General features: G+C 39.3%; 1 pseudogene; it reads left to right on the top strand.

Annotated features, from left to right (window-relative positions):
- Positions 1-530: 530 nt before the first annotated feature.
- LOC125855765 (uncharacterized) lies at positions 531-1,928 on the top strand (annotated as a pseudogene).
- The last annotated feature ends 13,049 nt before the right edge of the window (positions 1,929-14,977 follow it).

Raw genomic sequence — 14,977 nt, forward strand, 5'->3', positions numbered from 1 at the left:
TACAAGAAATGCACACCAGGTTCACCTCAATCATTAACGAGATGTACTCTTTGGGAGAAATAGTTTCGAATGGAAAGGCAATAAGAAAACTCTTAAGTGTTCTCTCTGAATCATGGGAAAGGAAAGTTGAAGCAATCACTGAAGCTCGTGATTTGGATGCGCTAGCTATGGACGAATTAATTGGAAATCTCATCACATATGAACTCAAGAAAATTCAAGAAAAAGAAATCAGAGGGAAGAGAAAGGAAAGGAACCTGGTCCTAAAGGCTACTGTACCAGAAGACTTTGAGGATGAAAATATTGCACTAATGACCAAAAGATTTTGCAGAATGTTAAAGAGAGGGCAACTATTTCAAAGAAGAAATCCTCAGAAAAAAAATGAGAATACAAAAGAACAAGTGTGTCATAAGTGTGGAAGTCCAGATCACTTCATCAAGTTTTGCCCACTTTGGGCTTTGGAGCAGAAAAGAGGCACCTCGGAAAAATTAAGGGAAGTCAAGAATGACAAATATATTCCCTCAAACAGACGAATGACGAATCAAGAGGCAGAACTGTCCATGAAGGAAGCTTTCGCAGCAATGGGATATTTGCCTAAAGAAGAATCTGAGGATGAAGAATTGGAAAATAAGTCACTTCTAGTGATCGAGCAATCCGATGAATATGACTTTCTTGCTCTAGTTGCCGTATAAGAATCAGAAGAAGAAGAGAGGAACATCTGTAAATCACAAGAAACAATCCAAGCACTTATGGCTGGATCAGATTCTGAAGAGGGTGAGGAGGAAGACATACATGGCAAGGTAAGTCTTCATCACGTAAAAAATAATCTTAGCTCATATACAAAAAGGGAATTAGAGTCATTATTATACACTTTCATTAAAGCATATCAGTCTGCAGACTCAAGAAGGGAACTAATAATGGAAGACCATGCATCACTAAGAGAAGAAAATGAGAATCTTGAAAAACAAAATCATCGCCTTTTAAGCAAAATAACAGAGCTAAATAAAAACTTAGATTCCATGACTAAGAGGAATGAAGAACTGAACAAAGAACTTCATATGTCTAAAGCTGAAGCAAAAAATAGTATGAGATGGACCAGGTCCTCCATACTACTCGATAATATTCACAAGAGTCAAACCTCTACAAAACATGGAATAGGTTGCGACAAAAAATCCCAAGTAAAAAATCCCAACATAGATTGTCTATGCGTGCATTGCGGATTTACTGGGCATAAAAGTTACGATTGTCATAGGAAATTAACTGCTTATGAAAATAATCTAACCTACTTAAGAAAGCCACATCCCAAGAGAGTTACAAAACAAATTCCTAACACCAAACCCCTCCCTAGATGAGCTAGGAAGAATCTCATTCATCCTTTTGTAATAAACAGGGACCCAAGTGGATCTGGGTACCCAAAACTAACTCATAAATGTTAATTGCAAGGATCAGTGAGGAAAGAGCTGAAGCAATGGTACCTGGACAGCGCGTGCTCGAGGCACATGACTGGGGACAAAAGTAACTTTCTCTCACTGAGAAACTTCAAAAGCGGAAATGTGGCCTTTGGAAACGGAAAAAATGGAGAAATACAAGGAATTGGGCAGCTTGGATCAATGCATACTCATGCAATTGACAATGTGTACTATGTGAAGGGACTACAACATAATTTGCTTAGCGTATCTCAAATGTGTGACAAAGGAAACAGTGTGCTCTTCACAGCTAAAGAATGGAAGGTGACAAACTCAGCCTCCAGGAAACTGGTTCTTCTAGGAAAAAGGCATGAGAATGTGTATAAGACAAATATCATGAATCCTAAGGAAAATACACTCAAGTGTCTCAGCGCAGTCACTGATTGGTCTATTCTCTGGCACAAAAGGATGGGACACACCAGTCTTTCGACAATAAACAAACTCATATCCAAGGATCTAGTCTGAGGGCTTCCAACCAAAAGCTTTAATGATGATAAGGTATGTGGAACATGTATTCGAGGGAAACAAGTAAGATCCTCATTCAAACCTAAATTGATGTTCAGCACTACCAGGCCACTAGAACTACTTCACATGGATTTATGCGGGCCGATGCGTGTACAAAGTAGAGGAGGCAAAAGGTATGTATTCGTAATTGTAGACGACTACTCAAGATTCACATGGACATTATTCCTTGCAACAAAAGATGAGACATATACCATGTTCGAAATCTTTGCAAAACTGGTCCAGAAGAAATTCAACAAGGAAATCACTAGCATCCGCTCCGATCATGGACTAAAGTTTGAAAACTCAAAATTCTTGGAATTTTGTGCCACAAACAGTGTTGAGCATAACTTTTCAGCACCTAGAACACCACAGCAAAATGGTGTAGTTGAATGCAAAAATAGAACACTCGAAGATATCACAAAAACCATGCTGATCTCAAGCAAACTTCCAAAAACCTACTGGGCTGAAGCCGTAAACACGGCATGCTATCTTATAAATAGGTGTATGATCAGATCGGTGTTAAACAAGACTCCATATGAATTACTGAAAGGAAGAAAGCCAAACTTAACACATCTTAGAGCCTTTGGGTGTACTTGCTATATACATAACAATGACAAAGATATCTTAGGAAAATTTGATGTCAAAAGCGATAAAGGAATTTTTCTCGGATATTCATCACAAAGTACAGCCTACAAAGTACTTAACAAAAGAACAAATCGTGTGGAAGAAAGCGTCCATGTTATCTTTGATGAAGGAAATAACTCAATAGAAGAGAATTCAGAGGATGATCAAAACGAAATAGGAATAACAAACCCATCAGAATCAAAAATCAATGAGCCAGATCCCATATTCCCTCAAACAACACCTGTGACAGAAGATGAAAATACTATTGAATCAGGTCCCCCTTCCTCTGAAAACACCCATGAAAATCAACCTCACAGCTGGAAACACCAAAGCTCACACCCTATCCAAAATATTCTCACTCCTCTAGATTCAGGAATCCATATAAGATCCAAATTACGAAACATGTGTGCATTCTCAGCTTATGTATCCTTAATTGAACCAAAGAATATAAAAGAGGCATTGTTGGATCCTGAATGGATTACTGCTATGCAAGAAGAACTGAATCAGTTTGAACGAAGCAGAGTATGGAACCTGGTTCCACGACCTCAAAACAGAACAGTGATAGGAACAAAGTGGGTTTTCAGAAATAAACTTGACGAACAAGGGCAGGTCACACGCAACAAAGCCAGACTAGTCGTGCAGGGATATAATCAAGAAGAAGGAATAGACTATGATGAAACTTTTGCTCCCCTAGCAAGAATGGAGGCAATTAGAATGTTGATAGCATATGTTGCTCACATAGAATTCAAGCTTTATCAAATGGATGTTAAAAGTGCCTTTTTAAATGGTTATCTGCAAGAATAGGTATATGTGAAACAACCTCCTGGTTTTGAAGATCTTGAACACCCTGAATATGTATACAAGCTGGATAAAGCACTGTATGGGTTGAAGCAAGCACCAAGAGCATGGTACGATCTATTGTCCTCATTCCTTCTCACACACGGTTACTCTAGAGGGAAAATAGACAGTACGTTATTTCTTCGAAAGCAAGGTAAAGATCTATTTATAGTTCAGATTTATGTCGATGATATCATATTTGGAGGAACTGATGAAGTACTAGGAGTTGAATTTGCTCAACTAATGAATAGCGAATTTGAGATGAGTATGATGGGTGAACTAAACTTCTTCCTAGGACTCCAAATTAAACAAACCCCAACAGGTACATCCATTCATCAACAGAAATACATCAAAGAATTGCTAAAGAAATATGATATGAATGAAGCCAAAACAAATGACACACCCATTGGCACAACAACAAAACTTGACAAAGATGAACCTGGTTCTCCAATAAATGATACAAAGTACAGAGGGATGATCGGATCACTCTTATACTTAACTGCTAGCATACCTGATATTGTGTTCAGCATTGGCTTATGTGCACGATTTCAGTCTTGTCCTAAGGAATCTCATCTAAAGGCAGTAAAAAGAATTATGCGATATCTTAAAGGCACAGTGAACCTGGTTCTATGGTATCCAACTGGAGACTCATTCGATTTAGTCGGGTTCGCAGACGCAGACTATGCAGGTTATTTGGTAGACAGGAAAAGTACTTCTGGAATGGCACACTTCTTAGGACCATATTTGATATCCTGGGCAACTAGAAAGCAGAACTCTGTAGCTCTTTCTACCACTGAAGCAGAATACGTAGTTGCTGCTTCTTGTTGTGCTCAACTCCCCTGGATAAAACAGCAGCTTGAAGACTTTGGCATCAAGATTGGGTGCATTCCCATCAGATGTGATAATACCAGTGCTATGAAAATGCCTAAGAACCCGATCCAACACAAACGCACCAAACATATAGACATTCGGCATCACTTCCTTCGAGATAATGTTGAAAAAGGGCTTATTATGATGACATTCTGCAAGACTGAGGACCAGATCGCTGATATCTTCACCAAAGCACTAGGAAGAGAATCATTCCAGAAAAATTGTCTCGCTCTAGGACTTGTATTTCAAGACTGATAAATCCTTCTTTCTCCTTTCTTTTGATACAGGTTGTAAACTTTAAACCTGCTGTTCTTACTCATCATGGTACCTTTTCAGGTATACATCAAAAGGACACAACCTATGGACCTGTTTTAAATGATATTACTCATCATCTCTCGTGACTATGAGCAAGAATGCTGACGTGACTAAAATCGGGTTCTCAGAATATCAGGTATGCATCTCATCCCACTTAATAATTATCTATGCAATACACATTTATAGCTAACATTGTCAACTATCAAAATGCATAAGACACCTAGTCCACACTTCTTTTTCATATCCTACGCGGGAAAGTTCCTACAAAAATTGTACATGCTTTTATCTTTTCCCATAAGTCACCTCTTAAGAAAACCCCAACCGTCACTCATCAATGTCAGACCCTTATAATTACTTTCTCCTTCCCAATATTTCCTCTCAAAAGATTATTCTAACACTTCATCCCTCACAAAGCACAAAACACCCAAAAATTAAGTTGTCTCCAAGAAATCCAATTTTCTCCCATGGCTAATCACCTTGTTGCCTACTCCGACGATGAGAGCTCCTCTGAGTCGACGGGATCCCGTTCGATGCTACCATCCCCCAATGCACAGTCTCAGGGGGAAGAAAATCACTCCACATACACCTCCATCACCTCACTACCCCATGACTCAATTCCCACTGATCCCGTTCCCGTTTGCCCACAGTCACCATTGCCAACATACGCCTCTGGTGAACCCTTCACTTCATCTCCATCATCCCCACTATCATATACCCCAACCCTTAATCGTAATTTTTCTCCACCACTGTCACCAAACGAAACCCCTATTTCCACTACTGGCACCACTTCTCCTCCGTCACTACCCACTCACCCACTCGAACAAGATCGTGATGACGTTCCCCTTAGTGTTCTACATCCTCAGAAACCAAAACGACCACGCAAACACATTGCAGTCAAGTAGAAACCCTTTCGCACGCCACCTAATCGTAGTGCGAGTCAGGCCCAACTGCAAGAGGGTGCGAAATCAAGGGCTAAATGTCATCGTCTGGGTAAGTCCCCCATTCCACCATTTTCATCGCCGGTCATTCTTGATTCTGAGTCTGATGATATCTCTGCATCTAACCTTTCTGGAGCCCATTCCCGGTCGAAAAAGGCAAGTAAAAACATGAAAAAAATTCTTGGAAATGGGAAAAGAAAAGTATTTCAGAACTGAACCTGTGCTTAGGGGTAGAACTTTTCACCCGGATATTCTCTCAATAGATGTGGTAAAAAGGGTATGTGCGTTGCTTAACTTTCAGGGATGGGTGGATTTATTTCTTGATACTAAGTTGCTGGTACACGAAAAGGAAGTTGTGGAATTTTATACAAATCTAAAGGTTTTGGAAGAAAATATGGTGACATCCACTGTAAAAGAGGTGGAGTTGGTTTTTGATCGTAGTCGCCTTGGGGAGATTCTATGTATACCCTCTGTTGGACTTGCTGAATATGTTTGGGCTACAGATGAGCAGTGTATTCTCACAACCAAATATTCCCAAGGAAAGGTTACCTCCAAGGCTATGAAGGTATTGAAAGGTGAGATGGCACATGTGCATAAATTATTGTTCGAACTGGTTCATAAAGGGGTGTTACCTAAGGGTCATAGGCAACACATAGCGTCTTTTCGTGACATGGGAATTGACAATGCCTTAGAAGGAAAGGAGCCCGTCGATTGGCCGAGTCTTATGATCAAATATATGGCCAGGGTCGCTGATCCGCAACCTAGTTCTCACCAGTTGGCATTTGGAAATCTTCTCACGAGAGTGTTCACTGCGTTTGTTGTCCCATTGGGTGAGGGGCGAGTCTTAACACGTGCCAATATGTTCACTCAGTCTACTCTTGCTGAGTGTGGATTGATTGCTGACCCTGCGCAAGTTCCCATTGCCTATCCAAGGGCGTCTGGCCCTGTCACTCGTTTACTCAAGGATCTGCAGGCTGCAAGGGACCAGTGTGAGACTTTACAGAATGAGAATATGTCTTTGCGAACTGAGCTAACTGCGTCTAAAAAAGAGGTTGGGAGATTGAAAGATCAGTTGGTACAGCAGCAGCTTGACAATAACGCTCGAGTGGACCGGGTCCTCCAGTTGCTTGCTTCTTCTTCATCCTGTCCTCCAAACCTCAGCCAATCTTCCTTTTGACTCCTGTTGTCTGCTCCAACTTCTTATGTGTCTTTGAACTAACGACCTTTGTTATGCTTGTTTTGTGATTTTGCTTAGACTGAATATTTTTGTGGGGCTCTGCATGAGCTTAAAATGTTGATGTATCTTGGATTCTCTGTTTCCTGTGTTTCTGCATGCTGCTCTTCTTGTTTCCTATGTTTATAGATTGATGCTTTCATTTGCCTAGAGCCATCTGGCTGTGATCTGTGTGATGTTGCTCTTTCAGAGCTTTGAGTTTTGGTTAGCTTTGTTCATTCTGTTTACTTCTTTTTTATATGCCAGAGGGGGAAGATAGTATTATATATTAGTGTTGTACATATAACAGTCGTGTGCATTGTATAATGGATTTGTACAGGAAAATAGGAGTAGACGATTTGTCATCATCAAAAAGGGGGAAAATGATGATTTATAAAGTTTTGATGATAGACACATCTTGATATGCAATCTGATTTCAAAAGGAGTTCAAAAAGAAGAGTCAAAGAAGGAAAACTTTAAAATAAGAAAGCAGAGCTAAAGAAGGGAACAAATAAAAGAGGAAGTTGTGTACTAACAGGATTTGTAATAAAAGGTCAAAATAAATCCTTTTCGTACACAACTTTATTTCGTTTCCTTGTACACATCGGACACCAATCTTCCAACTCTATAAAAGGATGTCAAAGCAGACGAGACAAATCGTCTTTTGCAGAATCGAGAAACAAGAGGAAGAAAGAGTGAGAAAATACGCAAAATCCTACTATATTGAGAGTTCTTAGGAATAGAATTCAAGAAGTTCTATAGTTAGAATTTCTTGTGTGAGAAAAGTGTTTTTTGATTCATAGTTAGAATCATTGTCATAGATCTTTTGTATAAGAAGTGGGTTTGGCTTCTTGTAGAGTTGAGTTATTGAGAGGTTTGTAACAAGAGGTGGGTTTGGCCTCTTGGAGAGTAGAGTTAGTTGACTATAGTTAGTCGAGAGTTTTTTGAGGTTATTGATTATTGAGTTGTAATCGTGACATAGTTGTTAAATAATAAAACAAGGTTTTTCCTTCCTTGAGTGAGGAAGTTTTTAACAAAAAGTATTGTGTGGTTGTTAAAGTGTTCTGTCATAGGCAAATATACAAGAACCTGGTTCTTGTTCTAGGGGTAAGGTTTCTTCAGTAGATGTTGCTATTGTACCCGAGGCCATTGTTGATGAACACTCTAGCACAATAGATGTTCTCCCGTCTGCTGATTTAGATTCCACTACTAATGTGATTTCTCCGTCCATGTCACCATCACAAAGCTCACCTACTGAGAATCTATAATCTTCAATAGTTGGTGTCTTGACTACAACTCCAGCAACCAGTCCGCTAACCACATCACCAACAGGTTCATCGCTTGGTGAGTCCATAGGGACTGATTTATGTGCTGATTTCAGTGGTTACGAGTGTCCACCAACTTCACAATCTTCTCCAGAGAACGCCTCATCACATGGTAACAAGGACAAAGTCAAAAGCCATGTCACAACTATCAGATTTCTTAACTCTCTTAGTTGCTGCTAATTCTAATTCCAGTGAACCAAGGAACCTGCAAGAGGCATTATCTCAACCTCACTGGTTGCAGGCTATGCAAGAAGAAATGCAGGCATTATATCAAAAAAACACCTGGAGACTTGTACAACGAGAACCTCAAATGAATGTGGTTGCATCAAGGTGGGTCTTCAAGACAAAAATGAAGGCAAATGGCACAATCGAGAGATATAAAACTTGTTTGGTAGCAAAAGGATATAATCAAATTGAGGATCTCAATTTCGAAGACACTTTCAATCCAGTAGTGAAGTCTACAACAATTCACATGGTTTTAATTATACCCACAGTTCGAAAATGGCCTCTTCGCCAACTTGACGTAAAAAATGCTTTCCTCCATGGGCTACTCAAAGAGACTGTCTATATGCAACAGCCTCCAGGTTTTGAGGACTCTACTGCACCAAAACATGTTTGTCTACTCCAGAAGGCCATCTATGGACTAAAGCAAGCACCAAAGGCTTGGTTTCAGAGGTTTAGTGAAGCCCTTCTTCACCTAGGATTCCTAGGAAGCCATGCTGATTCTTCTCTATTTGTTCTTCGTCACAAAGGTGATATCGTGATTTTGTTGTTATATGTATGATATAGTGATAACTGGGAACAATCTCAAGCTTTTGCAAAACCTCATATCCCAACTAAGTACTCATTTTGCCTTAAAAGATATGGGCAGTCTCCATTTCTTCTTGGGCATCGAAATTGTGCCATATGTTGATGGAATCTATCTTAGTCAAGTGAAGTATGCTAAGGACATTCTCAAAAGAACCATGATGCACTGTGCTAGAGCAATCCATACACCATTATCACAGAAGAGTGATTTTCATGTCGCAATTGGACCTCCCGTTGATGCCTTCAATTATCGAAGTATAGTTGGAGGACTTCAATATCTTACACTAATACGCCCTGATCTTACTCATGTTGTCAATCAAGTGTGTCAGTTTATGCAAGCTCCTATAACACTCATTGGCAAGGGGTGAAGTGTATTCTTCGTTACCTCGCAGGGACTGTAAATTTTGGACTTCGTATCACTTCCAGATCCTCCTTACAGGTTGTTGACTTCTCAGATGCCGATTGGGCAGGATGTGCTATAACTCGTCGATCAACAACAGGACTTTGTGTATTCTTAGGTGCTAATTGCATCTCCTGGTCATCTAAGAAGCAACATACTGTGTCAAAATCTAGTGTTGAAGCTCAGTATAGTGCTCTTGCTTCTCTAGCAACTGAAATCACGTGGATTCTTCATTTGTTACAACATCTTGGGGTATCACTTGCTTCTCCTCCAGTCCTCTATTCCGACAACATCAGCGCGTTACATCTCACCAGTAATCATATTCTCCATGCTCGCACAAAACATATTGAGCTAGACTATCATTTTGTGCGAGAGAAAGTTGCAGCTGGTGCAATGGTTCCTAAATATGTTCCATCAGAAACTCAAGTTGCTGACATTTTCACGAAGGCCTTGACGAAGCAGCAGTTTCAATTTTTACGGAGCAAGCTTGGAGTTGTATCACTACCAACCTCAAACTTGAGGGGGAATGAAAATGAGTTTCATAAGGAGTAGGAGTCCTAGTTGTAGTATGTTACAGTTCTTAGCATAAGTATGTAGTCACTATATGTAATAAGAGTCCTACGCATTGTATAACACAACATAGCAGCTTCTCTTACCTATATAATGGGAGGCTATTAGATTGACAACCTATTGACATACATAATACAAGCTTAGCGCATTCTTCTTAAGCTTAAGACTGCTAAATTTCTTCATTTATAATGCAAGAAAAGATGAATATATGTCTCATCTGTTTCCCCACAAAGTTGACATTTGGATACTCTAATCCGCCCCTTTTTCTTCAAAACCTCTTGTGTCAAACAAGCATTTTTCTGACCACCACTATTGTTGGTGCTAAGCTTATGCTTTTCCAGACATTTTTCCATAAACCTTGTTGTCTCCTGTTTTGTTGTGAATTAACTGTTTCATAGGGTAATATAGAGCACAACCTCTCAAACATATTATCAGCAACTCCGTAATTACAATAGGAAAATTAGAAACGACATACAACAAAATGATATTGTAATAGAAATCAAAGACAGAAATTTCATGAGTGGTCAGATAAAAAGAGAATAATTGGGGAGGGGAGAAATAAAAGTTATAAGCAAACAAAATTTCCTTTGTTTGGTTGAAAGAGGAGTATGCATATTAACTATTCAAAACTCCCTGAAATCGGACAATATAAATAAAAACCTCTGTTTGTTGTACATAGCAATTAGCAGTACCACAAAACAAACCATTGATAAAAGATTAATCAATTAGTGTTGGAGAATAAAGAAAGAAGAAACAACGTATAAGAAGATAGAAGAAGAGTTGCAGAGAACTTTCACGTTATATTTATAATATTAATAACGACAATACATAGGACACTTTAAATAGGAATTAAGACTCAATCACCTAAGAGAAACATGGCCCACTAACTTAACCACAACCTTATCCACTATGCTAAATATTAGCAACTAACAGGAGATATGCTTTGACTCAACTAGGACTCCTAACAATCGTGTTACTCTGCCAACTAAATAGGAACCTCTAATTACGTTTGATCAATATTCAACACTCCCCCTTGATTCAAAATTACAAACTCCAAGTTTCTACCGGAAGTGATCATGCTTGGCTTGTGGGAGTGCCTTGGTGAGAACATCTGCAATTTGATCCCTTGTACCGCAAAACTTCAACTCTCTATCATCTCTTGTTGTGTGGTCACGAATGAAATGATAACGGATGTTTATGTGCTTGTTCTGCTGTGAAAAGCCGGATTCTTTGTCATTGCAATTGTTGCCTTGTTATCGCAAAATATTTTTATCGCACCCTCTTGCCGATAGAAAACATCAACTAACATTCTTCGTAACCATAAGGCTTGACAAGATACTAAAGTTACAGTAACATATTCTGCTTCCGATGATGATAATGCAACCACATCCTGCTTCTTTAATCTCCAAGAGATCGCTCCAGATCCTAAATTGAACACATTTCCAGAAGTACTATTTCTGTTATCTATACTTCCTGCCCAATCACTATCACTGTATCCTGTCAAGCTGAAATCTGCATCTTTGGAGTACCAAATCCCAAAGCCAACTGTCCCAGCAACATAACGCAAAACTCTTTTGGCAGCACCAAGATGTTGCTTGGTAGGACTATGCATATACCTAGACAACATACCAACAGAAAGCATAATATCAGGACGAGTATGTGTTAGGTAGTTCAAACCTCCAATCAAGCTTCTGTAGTGACTAGGATCAGCGAGATCTGTGCCATCTTCAAGCTGAAATTTTTCATTTGCATTCATGGGTGTGGCAGCCGCTTTACAATTATGCATACCGAACTTGAACAAGAGGTCTTTTGCATACTTCGTTTGAGAAACAAAAATACCATCTTCTACCTGTTTCACCTAAAGACCAAGAAAGTATTGTAAAACACCTAAATCTGACATTTCAAACTCCTTCATCATGCAAGATTTAAATTAAGCAACTAAAGTTTCACATGACCCCATATAGATCATGTCGTCCACATAGAGACAAACTACCAAAAAATCACTTGTATCTTGTTTCTTTACATACAACGTAGGCTCATTCTCTCTCCTTTCAAATCTATTCCTCAGGAAGTACAAGTCAATTTTGTTGTACCATGCCCGTGGTGCTTGTTTTAGCCCATAAAGAGCCTTCTTGAGCTTGTATACTTTGCTCTCATTGCCACTAACACCAAAACCCTCAGGTTGGGAAACATAAACTTCCTCTTCCAAATCCCCATTTAAGAATGCAGATTTAACATCAAATTGATAAACGGGCCAGCTCAGTTTAGCAGCCAAAGATAAGAGTATTCTCACCGTTTCAAAGCGAGCGACAGGGGAAAATGTCTCATCATAATCAATACCTTGATGTTGTGCATATCCTTTAGCTACAAGCCTTGCTTTGTATCGCTGTATGCTCCCATATGCATGACGCTTGATTTTGAACACCCATTTGAGTCCAATGGGTTCCTTTCCTTCCGGTAGATTCACCAATTCCCATGTTTGATTCTGCTCAATTGCTTGCATCTCTTCTATCATTGCATTTTTCCATGCTTGACTTTCTACAGCTTCCTTGAAACAACTGGGTTCAGTAACATACAAAGCAAAAGAACAATTTTCATAAATCTCCCTTAATGATCTGAATTTCGCTGGTGGAGTCTCACTGAAAGAATCACTTGAAGAAGAACTGTTGCCACTACCTTGGGGGGTTAAGCTGTGATCACTTGCTGGAGCAGAGGTTCTTGATTGATGAGTAGCACGGCTGCTACTTGTTGGAGAAGAGCTGGATGTGTTCCCTGGAACAGAAACTGTTGCAGGTTCTTACTGAAAAGCTTCATCAGTAGGCGGCAACTTAATATTTGAACTAACATTCTCAGAATCAAAGTTCCAGCTAGCATCTTCATTAAACATTACATTTCTATTGATCATTATTTTTCCACTCAGTGGATTATATAGCTTATAAGCTTTGGATTGTGTGTTATATCCAACAAAGACACATTTCTTTGATTTTTCATCAAGCTTATATCTAGCTTGGGAATTCACCAAAGACTAAGCTATACATCCAAAGACACGTAAGTGGCTTACCTTGGGCTTGTTACCTCTCCATGCTTCATATGGTGTTTGATTAGGAGCAGCCTTGGTGGGTGAAAGCATGTAGACAGCGGTAGCAACAGCTTCAACCCAGAAATATTTTGGTACACCTCTAGCTTGCATCATACTTCTACCCATTTCAACGACTGTCCGATTCTTGCGTTCGGCAACACCATTCTGCTCTGGAGTATATGGTGTTGTGTGCTCTCTGTGAATACCGTTTTCCTCACAATAGGTGTTGAATTCATTTGATATAAATTCACCACCTCTATCTATTCAAAGAGTCTTAATTCTACAACCACTTTGTCTTTCAACAAAAGACTTATATTTCTTGAAATTCTCAAATGTTTCTGATTTAAATTTCAAGAAATATACCCAACTCATTCGACTATAATCATCCGTAAAAAGCAGAAAATATCGACTTTCACCTAACGACTCAACACTCATAGGACCACATAGATCAGCATGCACCAATTCAAGATAAACAGATGCTCTCCAAGACTTACCTACAGGAAATGAATTTCTATTTTGTTTCCCATACACACATCCTTCACAAAATTCAAGAGCATCAATTCTAGGCGAACCAAGAACCATATTTCTACGACCTAATAATTGTAACCCCTTTACATTCAAGTGACCATACCTCAAATGCCACAAATTGTCTTCCGTATTGCCTTTGGTAATTAATGTAAAACTTTTAACATCAGAAACTTCAAGAGGAAACATTCTATTTTGAGTCATTTGAATGTCAACAATTTTGTGTCCTGAATTTTTATCTTGAATGCTACAAGAATTGTCATCAAACAAAATAGATATACACAATTCATCAGTTGCCCAACACTCAACAAGTTATGGGCCAAACAAGGAACAAACTGCACATCATGGAGAAGTTTGACATTACCATGAGAAGTTTTTAGAGCGATTGTGCCTTTCCCGTCGACTATCATTGCCTTGTCATTTCCAAGACGAACTTCTGACTTCTTCGATTCATCAAGTTCTTTGAACAGTGACCTTCTGCCCGACATGTGGTTGGAGCAACCACTATCAATGATCCATACATCATCTAAACCAACATCTATCGAGGAGTGAGCCATGAACAAATTACCCTCATCTTGTTGTTGCTTAGTGAAATTGGCATGTTGTTGTTCATCTTTCTGTTTAGTCCAGCAATCAGCTTCCTTGTGCCCTATTTTTTTGCAATAGCGACACTGAATATTGCTCTTGAATTGCTGGTGCTCACCACCAAAATGAGCTCGTCCTCTGCCACGTCCTCGTCAACGGAAACTACCTCTGCCTCCATATCCTCTAGCATTTGAAACTTCTGATTTGCCTTTGAAAGAAGACTCCCCCTTGATCTGAAATGCCTTTTCTTCGCCCTTTTCTTGAGACGCATTCAGTCTATCCTCATGAGCTTGCAATGAACTCATCAATTCATCAAAACCATAATTAGATAAATCATGGGACTCCTCAATAGCAGCTACGACGTGATCAAATCTTTTATTAAGACTTCTCAAAACTTTAGAAACTATAGTTTCATCAGTAATTTTGTCACCGTATGCCTTCATATGATTAACAATTGCACTCACCCGAGATAAGTAGCCTTGCACAGATTCACTACTTTTCATGGATGAATTTTCAAAATCACGTCGGAGTGATTGGAGTTTAACAGTCATTACCTTTGTCGAGCCGTGGAATTCTTTTTTCAGAATATCCCATGCCTGCTTTGAGGTTTCTGCAACAGCAATTCTGGAAAAAATTGAGTCATGCATCGCTTGCTGAATGTAAAACAGAGCCTTGGAGTCCTTCTTTTTGTTCTCCCGCAATCTTTGTGCTTCATCTTCCTCAGCATAACCCTTCTCCACCAAATCCCACAATTCTTGAGACTTGAACAAAGTCTTCATCTTTATGCTCCAAAATTCGTATTTGTCCCCATTAAAGATGGGAATTAGTTGTTGAGATGTGGTAGATGCTCCATTGGTAGACATTCTTTGTTCTCAATTGTCACTTTCTTCTTGCTACTGATTTGCTCTCAGTTTGACCTAAC

This window comes from Solanum stenotomum, chromosome 2, assembly GCF_019186545.1.
Source record: "Solanum stenotomum isolate F172 chromosome 2, ASM1918654v1, whole genome shotgun sequence".
NCBI lineage: Eukaryota > Viridiplantae > Streptophyta > Magnoliopsida > Solanales > Solanaceae > Solanum > Solanum stenotomum.